This window comes from Aotus nancymaae, unplaced genomic scaffold (assembly GCF_030222135.1).
Source record: "Aotus nancymaae isolate 86718 unplaced genomic scaffold, 86718_ANA_hifiasm-v0.15.2.pri h1tg000017l, whole genome shotgun sequence".
Classification (NCBI taxonomy): Eukaryota; Metazoa; Chordata; class Mammalia; order Primates; family Aotidae; genus Aotus; species Aotus nancymaae.
This window is the reverse complement of record NW_026988429.1, coordinates 95,584-108,760: the sequence shown is the minus strand read 5'-3', so window position 1 is coordinate 108,760 and position 13,177 is coordinate 95,584. Positions and strand designations below refer to the sequence as shown.

At 41.9% G+C, this 13,177-nt stretch overlaps 1 protein-coding gene across 9 annotated transcripts in view; it reads left to right on the top strand.

The window, feature by feature from the left end:
* LOC135275608 (centrosome-associated protein ALMS1-like) overlaps positions 1 to 13,177 on the top strand; it is a 271,819-nt gene that overhangs the window by 206,491 nt on the left and 52,151 nt on the right. The gene's annotated exons all lie outside the window — the stretch shown is intronic.

The window sequence follows — 13,177 nt, the reverse complement described above, 5'->3', positions numbered from 1 at the left end:
GTTGTTTCCCTGAATCTCCAATTAGGTAATAAGCTCCACAAAGGCAAGAATGACAGCCATCTTGTTCTCCTTGTTTCTCTGGGGCCTAGCACAACATGTAGCACATGGTTGGCTCAATAAGAATTTGTTGAATGGGGGCCAGATGTGGTGGCTTGTGCCTGTAATCCCAGAACTTTGGGAGGCCAAGGTGGGAGGATCGCTTGAGGCCAGGAGTTCAAGATTAACCTGTCAAACATAGTGAGACCCCTATGTTTAAAAAAAAAAAGTTTTTTTTGAACAATACAAAGAGAATAAACAATCCAGATGAGAGATCAGAGGTGCTGGAAAAGTCCAGGGAGATCTAATCATTAAATCAGGTCATCTAAATGTTAGGAGGAGACATTTGGACATCTGAAAGAGTTTGTTATTGAGTATGTGATGAATACACAGAAAACTGAACAACAAAAAGGAAATTATCAATTCTAAGGAAAAAGATAGAAATCAAAAGGCTTCAGGAAAGAAAAAGTCTTCATGGCTTACTGTATAGGTTATCTTAACACAGAATAGTGATGTAGCCCAAATGGCCATCTAACCACACTGGGAAGCTGAGGACGGGGAGAGGGGGGAAGAGTGCATGGAGGAGACTTGTCTTCACCCTCCTCGGCAGCCAGGCAGCAGACAGGCTAGACCTGGACAATGGAGCGGGAGCCACACAGCCTGTTAAAGAGGTGCCAGGAGATGTAGGGGCTGCTGTTTCACATGACAGATCCGTCGAACTCTGGCTGTTTAAAATAGATACATATATAATTTTAATAGAAATAAAAACCAAAAAGAGAAAAGACAAGTGTAAAAGGCAAAAACCTTACAATTTTTAGAGGAAAATATAAGAGAGTAAGAATTTAATGGAAAAATGTCTTAAGGGACAAAGTGCCAACCGTAAAGAGAAAGATTGATAAATTCATGTAATAATGAATATAAACTTTTTATTTATCAAAAGGCACAATAAAGACAGTGAAAAGACAAGGCACACAATGGAAGAAGATAATTGCAATACATGTGATCAAGAAAGGATTTGTATCCAGAATATATAAAGAACCTCTGTGAGTCGGTTTTTTAAAAACACAATTTATATTTAAGTCTCTTTAAGGTGATGTGGTTTGGCTGTGTCCCCACCCAAATCTCATCTTGAATTGTAGCTCCCATAATTTCCACATGTTGTAGGAGGGACTCAGTGGGAGTGGGTTTTCCCCATGCTGTTCTCTTGATAGTGAATAAGTCTCATGAGATCTGAGGGTTTTATGAAAGGTAGTTTCCCTGCACATGCTCTCTTGCCTACTGCCGTGTAAGATGTGCCTTTTTCTTTATAAATTACCCACTCTCGGGTATTTCTTCATAGCAGTATGAAAATGGTCTAATACACATGGACTAAATAAACTCATGAGCAGTCAACTTTATAGAAAAACACAAATAGCCCATAAACATAAAATGTTGGTTGAGTTTATTACTAATTAGGGAAATGCATTTTATGCATAGAATAAAATGCCTTTTTACACTCACTGGATTGGCAAAAAGTTTTGTCTGACACGATAAGTGTTGACAGAGATGTTGATCAACTGGAATTCACACACTGCGTGAGGAAGTTTGTGTTCACTCTACAATTCAGCACTCCTGAAAAGTGCACACCAGTAGTCAGCCCAGGAAGATTCACAAAACCATCTTCAGCAAAAATGTCATTTCACCCTCGCAAAGAGCTAGAAACAACTTAAGTGTCCTTTGATAAGAGAATGGGTAAATGACATGTGGGATGCCATGCAAATGAGTTCTAGACAGAAGAGAGAATTAAGGAACATCAAACTTAGTGAATCTTAGAGATGATGTTGAGTAGGAACAAAAAACTACAGCAGAATACATTGTATGACACCTCATCATAAGGTTCAAAAGCAAACCAAGGTAAACGTGTTGTGCAGGGACACCTAGGGACCCATGTCATTTTAGGATTGAACAGATAGATGAATAGATGATAGATAGGCAGATAGAGAGGCAAATGGATTTTTTCTTTTTTAACTCAAAATAGTGATTACCTCTTAAGGGAGCTAGGATTGGAGAAGAGACCCTTAGCTTTGAAAGTATTGTCAAATATAGTGACCTTTCTAGTTCATTTGGGTGCTGGGTTCAGGGGTATTTTGTGCACCATAGTTTATGTGAGACATTTTAGTATATTAAATATGTTCTAATCTTACAGTAAGCCGTTTGGTAAACAGATTCATAACTACATATAATGTGTGGGTCTTATGAACAATGCTGCTGTGAACATCAGGACCCAACTGTACTTGTCTCTCACTGCCCTTTGTCAGCCTGCTCAATTGAGAAGTTCCTCCCCCTATCCTGGGGATGAGAACTCAGGTAATGCCTCAACTGTTCTGATCACTGTCAAGAGGATTTACACATTCTACCATGCTCACTTTTTACTGAAAGCTCAGTCTCCACTCAACAAGTAAAAGTGTAATAATCAAAACTCCCAACTTGAGTTTGAGTTAAAATCTCTTCCCCTGCCAGGCCTCTCTGTGCAGCATCTAGGGGAGCATAGTCCCCTCTGTCCCTGCCTGACAGGGCTCTCCTCCCCAGCAGCACAGGGAGGTTTCTGACCCATCTGTGTATGTGGGTCTGTGTGGTGAGGATGGAGACCACAGTTTGGTGTCCTGCCCTCTCACCCTGGCAGTTCATTGTCTCAAGCTGACTTTCTTGGGTGTTTTCAAGATTTCTTCTGAGGCGTCCCTCTGAAATATTGGATCATAACTCCAGCGCCGCAAGCAATAAATTTTCCTCCGGCTTCTGGTCCTCCTCCTCCTCCTCCCAAAACCTAGTTTCTAGCAGTCACTCTATGGAGACTCAGAGTCTTCTTGGCCCAGTGCCAGCCTCTTACATGTCCCAAATCTTGTTCTCAGAAAACACTTAACGCATCCTATGCTGGGGTGAGCTCTAGGAGTGCAGGATCCCCTAAGGGCCACAGCCTAGCTAGGCCCTGACAGCTGCTCTCTGGGTTTCTCAGGCATGACTCAGCCCCAGGCCACTGAACCTCTCCCGTTGAAGGGAATGTCAAGTGCTGAAAGTCAGCATCTGGACCTGGAGTCACAGCACCTGTAGCATAACTCCTCCTGAAATGGAGGTTTTTCTTTAGAGATTGGTCCATATCCCTTATCCCTGGACTTCTGAAAAGAGTGGACAACCTGTAGACTGGACTTGAGTTTGGAATCTAAAGAAGTGTCCACAGTAGGGCTGCCAGATAAGGCAAGTAAAAACACAAGATGCCCAATTAAATTTGAATTTCAGATAAACGATTTTCAATGTTTGATTCTGTCCCATGCTAAAAACTGCTCACTGTTTATGATAAATTTATTGGGGCATTCTGTATTTTATCAAGGACACATGCAGGAGGAACAGTAGCACAAAGCCTTCCCAGTGCCTTGTGGGTGAAAGAAAGGCTGCCAGGGAAAGGAAAGAAACACCCAGGGATCCCCGTGACATCGGGAAGCAGCATCCAGACCATGTAAGGACACTGCCTGCAGGGCTAGAGTCGATGTCTGGGAATGTTTTCTAATCTGTGTCTCGAGTCAGGTGGGGAGATTTCTTGCGAAAGGAAAACCAGACACAGTAGGACAAATATTGTATAGTTCCACTTATGTGAAATAAAATGGGCAAGTTCGTTAGAGACAGAAAGTAGAACAGGGATTACCAGAGGCTGGAGAAGACGAAGGGTTCTTGCCCAGAGGGTACGGGGTTTCTGTTTGGGATGATGAAAAACTTCTGGAAATAGATTGTGGCGACAGGTACACAACATTGTGAATATAATTAAAACCTCTGAACTGTACAGGTTAAAGTGGTTAGTTGTATGTTATATATATTTTACCGTAATAAAAAAGGGGGAAAAGGACGAGGAGATTGTCTCGGGCTGGCAGACTTTACCTGTATGTGCACACGTGTTAAACAAAAATGAAACAAAGAAAGAAATTGTAGTTTAACCAGTAAGCAATATGTAAAGGAAATCTGAATGTCATTACAATTTTACCAGGTTCAGAATAAAATGCCATCCTTCAAATTGAACAAATTACTTATTAGCTGAAGAAAGGTGAAAGGAAGTTTGGAGTTAACAGTCCAGATTTTCTCACTAATAGGTCCAAGTCACCGACCTCTAAACTTATCTTAGATCATGCCCTCCCTTCGTACTTTCTGGAAAACTATCAGTCTCCTACCCTATGCTTGCCCAAAGGGTTCTCTATACAAATCACAAATCTGCATTTGCCTTTCCCTGGAAGTCCCTACGTTCCCAAGGGCTGGCCTCATCCACGGCCACTGCCCACAGCCCCAGTTCAGGCAAAATGATCACTCCCTCTCTACATGTGTGGAGACAAGAAACTGTGGAAATAAAAGACACAAGACCCCAAAAAAGAGAAGACAGAGTTTGGGCCCAGGGGTCCTCTGCCAACCGAAGTGCAGAGTCCAGCAGTGGTGCTGAGTGTCCACACACTCTGCCTTTTGTTCAGTACAAAGCAAGGGGCAGGGTAGGTAGGGTGAGGTAATGGTGGTCAGTTATAGGGTCAGGTAAATCACATGTCTTAGGGATGGGGGCCCAGGACTTTCAAGTAGCCGAGATGAGGTAAGGAGCATAATGCCTCAGCATTTTTTCCATATTTGTCAAGAAAGAACAAAGACATTAAGACTTATGTTACTTTTACTGATTATATCTTCTAAGAAAAAGAGGAACCAGGTGCAGAAGAGGAACATGAAAGTGGACACGGAACGTGACCACTGAAGCACAGCATTACATAGAGACAATTAAGTCCACGGGTGTCTGTGGGCCTCCCTGACAGCCGCCAGGCCTACCGCAAGAGCTTGGGGGAGCAGAGTTTTCTCCTAGCTCCTGGGAAGGAGACATCTTGGACATCTCCTTCCACAGCTGGCTAAACAGTGGGCACTTTCCCAGCGTTGGCGCTACCACACAGCCAAGGCGCCCTCCAGCAGCCCTTATGCAGGAGTGACAGAGGGCTTAGAGCGTCTTGCCTTAGGGTCACTTCTTTCACAATGTCACTTTAGGTTCACACTTTGCAACCTGAGAGGCATTAGTAAAAGATTATGCTGAGTGTGTGTGTATACATGTATATGTATATGTATACATATGTGTGTGTGTGTGTGTATTAATGGTTACCTATGAATAACTAAGATCATTCATGAATAACTGCTATAGTTATATCTCTAGTTATTTTCTTCTATGGGAACAGGCTGAGGCTTCTGACTCCTGCCTCAGCACTTATGGGGTCTCCCACCCTTATCTCCCTCTGACATTCCTTTCTCTCTCACTCTTTTTCTTTCTCTCTCCCCTCCTCTTCCCCACTCTCTCTCTCTTGTTTCCTCTCTCTCTGTCTCTCTCTCTCTCCTCACCATCTCCTCTCTCTCTCCCCCCTTCCTTCTCTGTCTCTTTTTTCCTCTGTCTCTCTGTCTCTCTCTCTCTCTCTCTCTCTCTCTCTCTCTCACACACACAAACACACACACACACACACACACAGAGCCAGCAACATCCTACCTCTGCCAGAGTTCCAGGCCAATAGATGTAGACTTTGACTTTCAGATTCCTCTGGCAAGTGTCAACATCAGTCCTGTTGCTCCCTGGCAGAGGAGGACTTAGAGTCACCTTGGCCAAGAAGCTGGCTGTGGGTCACAGTGGCACTGCCCATTGGCTCCTTGGCTGGGGCTAAGTGAGGGCGGATTCAGCACAGCAGCAACTCTCCCCATAAAAAAAATCCCTCTGTGTCTTAGTTCTCTAACCCTTCTTATACTCCTTGTGAGTTTTAGAGCCACCTAAACTCTTCTTTTTTCCCAATACTTTGAGACAAAATTTACATAAATAAAATTAGCCATGTTAAAGTGTACAGTTCCCTGCCATTTGGTACATTCATGATGCAAGCAACACCCATATCAAGTCCCAAAACATTTTCTTTACCCAGGAAGGAAACCTGTCCTCATGGAGCCATCGCTCCTCACGTCCCCTTCTCCTCAAACCCTGGCAACCCCAAGCTGTTGTTGACAATCTCCTTTGGCATTTCCTCATTTTGGTGTCAGATCTTATGGCAGAATTTCTTACCTATTATATCCAGTGCCTCAGTGTGAAGTTCCAGTTTAATTTCCTGTTACCCTGAGCCCACTATCTTGCCCCAATATTACGCTCCCCCAATTCACAAACACAGACGCATTCCCTCCTACAACTTTGGGCCTCCTATCTGAGTCCTTCAGGAAAGAAGCGCTTGTAACTCCCTTGGCAGTGGGTGTGGACTTGGTCCAAGGAAGATGAGCACCAGTCAGGGCAGCTGGTTCCTCCTCTCTCCCTGGCCATCCACAAATCGGCACTGCCTATGATGCCCAGGCAATGAGAGCGTCGACCAGCAGAGGACACACCTGACTTTCTCTGCCTCATGGGAGGGCAGCCTCTGTGTTGCATTTAGGAAGAAGCTGTGCAGGATTCATACGGTTTGCTAATGTTAATCTTGTGGGCATAATAAACATACCTACACTTATTTTTCAAGATCAGATGAGATTGGGTGCATTCAGGCTGGTATGGCCATAGACCCCACACTTACTTTTAACACACTTCTAGGCAAGGGTGCTGCGCTGGTCTGGGGACCACACTTTGAGTAGCAAAGGACTAAATTACAATAACTGCCAGAAAAAAAAAAAAAAAAAAAACCAGGATGAACTCCTTCCTCCTGGCTGAGAAGCTAGGGAGTCACTGAACTAACTAGGGGATGGGAAGGGAAGAGTGGGGAGAAGAATGTTCCAGGCAAAAGGAACAGCAAGCCCAAAGGCCTCAAGCAGAAAGAGAGCTCCAGGTCTTAAAGAAGTAGAAGCAGCTCTCTGTGGCTGGGGAGTGAGCAGAAGATGGAGTAGAAGAAGGCCAAGCCCTTTTCCTGGCTCTGAAATTCCACCAGCAGAAGCCCTGTCCCCTCTAGGAAGCTGATATAGTCTGGATATTTGTCTTCTTCAAATCTCATGTTGAAATGTGACCCCCAGTGTTGGAGGTTGGATCTAGTGGGAGGTGTTTAGATCATGAGAAGTAGGGCCCTCCTCATGACTGAGTTGTTGCTGTATTAGTTCATGTCAGAGCTGATTGTTTAAAAAAGCCTGGTATCTCTCTTATTCCCTCTCTTGCCATGTGACACACCTGCTCCTCCTCCACCCTTCCCCATAAGTAAAATCTTCCTGAGGCCCTCGCCAGAAGCAGATGCCAATAGTATGATTCTTGTACAGCCTGAAAAACTGTGAGTCAAATAAACCATTTTTCATTAAGCATTACCCAGTCTCAGATATTTCTTTATAGCAATGCAAAATAGACTATCACAGAAAGTTGGTACCGAGGAGTAGGGCATTGCTATAAAGATATCTGAAAATGTGGAGGTGGCTTTGGAACTGGGTGTCAGGCAGCAGTTGGAAGAGTCTGGAGGGCCCAGTAGACAAAAAGATGAGAAAAGGTTTGGAACTTCTTAGCGGTTTGTTAAGTGGTTGTAACCAAAATGTGGACAGAAATATATACAGTAAAGGCCAGGGTGATGAGATCTCAAATGGAAATGAGGAAGTTATGGGGAATTGGAGCAAAGGTCAGCCTTGTTATACCCTAGCAAAGAACTTGGCTGCATTGTATCTATGTCCTAGGGCTTTGTGGATGGCTGAACTTACGAGTCATAACTTAGGATATCTGGTAGAAGAAATTTCTAAGCAGAAAGCATTCAAGAAATGGCCTAGCTGCTTCTTGTAGCCTGCGATCAGATATTGGAGCAAGGGACTGACTTAAAGTTGGAACTGTTAAATCAAACTAAAATCTGGCCTGAGAAAGCCTGCACACTCCCATACTTGAGTCCTTAAGGATGAACCATAAGTTAAATTCATAGGTAGGCTGACTGAAAACCTAACTTAGAAGGATACTTCCGTAGCAATAGCTGAGCTTCAGCCAATCCCAGCAGCCATACTTCAGTGACTCACAGGCAGCCTACTATTCAAACCATGCTCAAATAAGGCAAACACCAGGCTGTAACCAGTTTGGCTATTTCTGTACCTCACTTCGCTTTTCTGCATGTCACTTTCCTTTTTCTGTTTATAAGTTTTTTTCAACCACATAGCATCCCTGGTGTTGCTCAGAATCTGCTGTAATACTAGGGACTACCTGATTTTCGAATAGTCTTTTCTTTTTTCTCAATTACGTCCTGTTAAATTTAGTTTGTTTAAGGTTTTTCTTTTAACAGATCTGGTGTTGGAAGTGTAATTTGAAGTAAACTCTGGTGACCTCCAGGAACACCCGGTGACCAGGCCAGGTGTGCTCACTGCTCTCTTGATTGTAACTGGAGGTTGTAGATAGGTTTTCTCTTGGATTCAGAGCTCCACTAATTTGTGTTCTAATTCAAGCTCTCCAAGTTGATTTGAGCAATATTTAGATGGGCTAGGTTCAGGATCAAATTTGATTCAATAATTAACTGGATTGGATTCTGTTAATCCAATCCAGTTAATTATTCATTGGCCTCAGACCTCTAGTAGGCACCTCTTTTTTTCTTTTTAAATAATGGGTTTGTCTTAATCCACAGATTCTGGGACTTCATCTAATTTTATATATAAAATTATGGGCCCAGAATGTGTGCATTTTTAGAAAAACAGATTAACCTTATTAGAGAAAACTTAGAATCAAGATGGCCACAATGGGAAAGTTTAATTTGTATAAAATGGTTTATTTTCAAGGCATATTAGAAAAAGGGCAATCAAAAACTCCACAAACACAGTGGGATATAGTCTTTCATTGGTACATGGAAGCATCTAAAAGACTAAATGAATGAAAAATTGCCTTCTCAAAAGATTATTTGCAAAAGCAAATGAACAGCTTAAGTAACAGGCTAAGGACATGATGAAAGAGGACTGTACTCTGACTGAACTAACCCCAACTGTTCCTTCTCTTTATCCATCTCTACCTATGTACTCTGAGTCTACTAACCTTTTTGCTAAATTACCCTTTCACTCTGAAGATGGTGAAAAAAGGAGCAATTAGATGTACACCTCACAAAGGAAGACCTTCTGCTTATCCAGGCCTGCCTGCTGTAACCACTTTCACTCCATGGTCTAAAACTGAGCTTAGAGCCATTGTAGAAGACTTCCCTGATCTAAGAGAAAATCCTCAAAAATTGACTGAGGAGTTTAGAATCCTCATAGGAGCTTATGATCCAGGACTCCCTGACCAAGGTTCCTATGACAATTTATTCATATGACAGGGAGGCCTGATGAAGCTCAAATATGGATGGCAGCAGCAGAATGGAACAAACCTGAGGAGGATATTAAAGACCCTCCCCCAAAAACTCCTCATGAGAAGGCCCAACAGGAGCTAGAAATATTGCTAAAAATCCCAACCACGGCAACATGGCGAAATCCTGTCTATACAAAAAATATAGAAAGTTAGTTGGGCATGATGGCACATGCCTGTAGACCCAAATACTTATGAGGCTGAAGTGGGAGAATCACCTGAACCTGGGAGCTTGAGGCTACAGTGAGCCATGACTGCCAATGCACTCCAGCCTGGGTAGCAGAGTAAGACCCCTTCTCAAAAAAAAAAAAAAAAAAAAAAAAAAAATTGCTGAACATCTTTTAAATTCAGTTGCTAAAATTTTTCCACAGAGGTTGATTGTTCCATCATACAATCTTGTAAACAAAAAAAGAATGAGCCAGTGTCAGATTACAGAACTTGCTTGGAGAAACATTCTGGGCTCGAAGTACTAGCAAGGAGAATTTCCTGCAGGGACTGAAATGGTATTAACTCCTCTGTTTATAAATGGGATTCATCCTGAACTTAGCAATTTAATTAGAAAACATAAACTGGGATGGGAAATTACAGACTGAATTGGTGGCTTTAGCTGAACATTTTGAGAGCAAGAAAAAACTCAAAAGGCTAACAAGCTTATGACTCTTCAATTACAACAGTTACAGGGGCCAAGACCAAAGAGATCTTCTCATTCTCATATTAAATCACAACCAAGAGGTCTTAGACCAATAAATTCTTCACCCTAAGATGTCTGCTTTAGTGCCAACAACCAGGACAGTGGAAAAGGGGTTGTGCCCTTTTATACCAGTCCACCAGTTACCAATTACCTTCCCTTTAGGCTAGCCTGTGTCACCACTAGAGGGAGCACGAGACCTGAGCTCTCCTGACGATAATCAGCATAGACGCGGCTCTGAGGGATTTGCCAGTAAATTGCTCCTCATGATACCCTTAAAAGAACATGGAGAAACAGAGGTTACAAAATGGGGACTCGCATATAGTCTTTGTGGATACTGGCACTACCTTATCTACCACTACCATAAAACACACTTTCATAAGCCGACAGATCCCTCAGAGTTAAAAAGGCTATGTCTGTGGTGGGGGTTTCAAATCAAATTCAAGAGGTTCCCATATCTGAACCCATCCAATTGACTTTGGGGCATTTTTCAGAAAAATCACACTTTTTTACTATGTGATGCCGCTCCAGTAATTTTGCTAGGGGGAGATTTAAAGCTGAAAGAGCACATAAGACTATATATGGGGTACAGTGCGCACTGCTTGGGAGACAGGTGCATTAAAGTCTCAGAAATCACTACTGAAGAGCTTGTCCATGTAACCAAAAACCACCTGCACTCCCGAAACTATTGAAATTTTTAAAATTAAAAAAATTTTTTAAGTGGGGAGGATGTAAAATTTTCCTTAGAAAGAGTAAGAATCAGAGTTTCATGATTCTCCTGAACCAGAATCGTTATGCTCTCTATAGGCAGAAATTAATAAGATCGAAACTCAGGCCTGTAATGGCTGATCTTCCAAAAATACTTGAATGTTTACGGGTCTGTTCCGCAACTGATACAGGAAGAATTTAAAGTGTGGAACCTATAAAAGTCCAAATAGACCACTCTAAACTTTTGCCTAAATTACCCAATATCCACCAAAACTGGAAGCAATTCAAGGACTCTCGCCAATTGCAGAAGATTTAATTAAACAGAGACTTATAATTGTATGCACCAGCCCTTGTAACACTCCAATCCTACTGGTTAAAAAACCAAATAGATGAAGTTGAAGATTTGTTCTAGATTTATGGGCAATTAACAAAATCGTAGTAGCAAGGTTTCCTATAGTCTCAAACACTAATACTTTATTATCCAACATACATGCTGATTCTTAAGTGATTCACAGTAATAGATCTCTGCTGAGCCTTCTTTTGCAATCCAGTTCATAAAGAGAGTCAATGCTTATTTGCCTTCACTTGGAAAAATCAGCAGTACCCCTAGACTCTGATGCCACAAAGATTTACCGAAGCCTCTTCGTATTTTCCCCAGGCATTGCATCAGGACTTAATGACACTACAGTCTCCTCAAAATTCTACTCTCATTCAGTACATAGATGACTTATTGTATGCTCTCCCACGAAAGAGTACTCTGAAATAGACTCAGTTTACCTTTTACAGCAACTCACACATCACGGTCACAAAGCCTCGATGGAGAACTTCAGTGTTCAAGAGGAAAAAGTCCATTATTTGGCACATGACTTGACTGTTGAGGGGATTTCCCTCTCACCTGAAAAGATAAAAACTATTCAAAATTTTCCTTGGCCTGCAACTCAAAGATAATTGAGAGGTTTCTTGGACTCGCAGGATATTTTCTTGGACTTGTAGGATATAAAATTTCTGGGTTCTGAATTTTTCCTTAATAGCCTCACCATTGTATGAGCTCACTAAAAAGCGCTGTACCAGAGCCTTACCTTGGGAAAATAGTCTTGAGCAGGCTTTTAGCTAAATAAAATTGACCTTTTAACAGCCTCCAGCATTAGGACTTCCAAATTGCTCTAAACTGTTTACCTAATTGGCTCATGAAAGTAATAATCAGGCATTAGGAGTTCTTACCCAGGAATATGGAGGAAAACATAGGCCCATTGTATATTATAGCCTGTAATTAGACCCAGTAGCTAAGGCATATCCTAACTAAGCAGTGATAGTAGCAGCCAGGGTGAAGGAAGCTTCAGCTGATCTGGTTTTAGGAAATGAACTTAATTTGGAAATCCCACATGCTAAATTCCAACCGAACCCAGCATTTTTTAGTAAGTAGACTAACATCTTATGAAACACCCTGTCTCCTTCTAATCTCTATCTAAAACACTGCAATTTACTTAGCCATCCCACTCTATTACTGCTGCCTGATGATGGTGAAGACCACAATTGCGTAAGTGTAGCATCAGAAATAGTGGCCCTGAATGTTGATTTACAAGATAGTCCATTGGACAACCCTGAGTTGATACTTTTTGTTGATGGGTCCTATGCCAAAAGCTCAGAAGGAAAATACCACCTAGGATATGCTGTTACCACCAAAATGAGTTAATAGAGAAGGGACCCCTTCCTCTATTAGTCAGCTCTATTAGGATAAGCTCTATAAGTCAGCTTAACCCCTGGAGACTTTTGCCCTCACTCAAGCTTGTCATACAGCTAAAGACAAATCAGTAAGTATTTAGACAGATAGATATGTTTTTGGAGTAGTACACAATTTTGATATGCTAGGGAAACTCTAAGGGTTTCTCACTTCTAGTGGGACCTCCATCAAAAATATACTCCAATTAGATAAACTCCTTTATGCCATCATGTTGTCATCATAGATTGCTGTTATTGATCGAAGCTCACACCTGCAGACTGAACCTGAATATCAAGGAAATGCTTAGCAGATATTTTATGCTAAATCAGCTAGCACTGAAACTGTTAGGATATGCAATCTGAATGAACTCCATAAGATTAATCCAAACCAACTACCATACAATGACCTATTTAATAAACAAGGTACTGCACCTGATTTGGAAAAACAAAATTGGTATCTAAAAGGATATAAATTCAATGTTAAGCGCAAACTCACAGAGGGCCTCGATGGCTGCCTGGTCCTTCCATTATCAAAAGCTCTGCACTCCCCAACTCATCATGGAACAGAAAAAGTGATCCAAATTGTGAAAAAATACTTGTGGGATGACTGTTCCACAATTGCTATTTTATAACCAATGTTGGCTTGTCAAATCCATAGTCCTGGAAAAACAAGTTAAGTGATGTATTTCCACCACTTAATGGACCATTTGAACATTTATAGATGGACTTCATTCAGTTGCCAGTTTCAATGGGGGTCT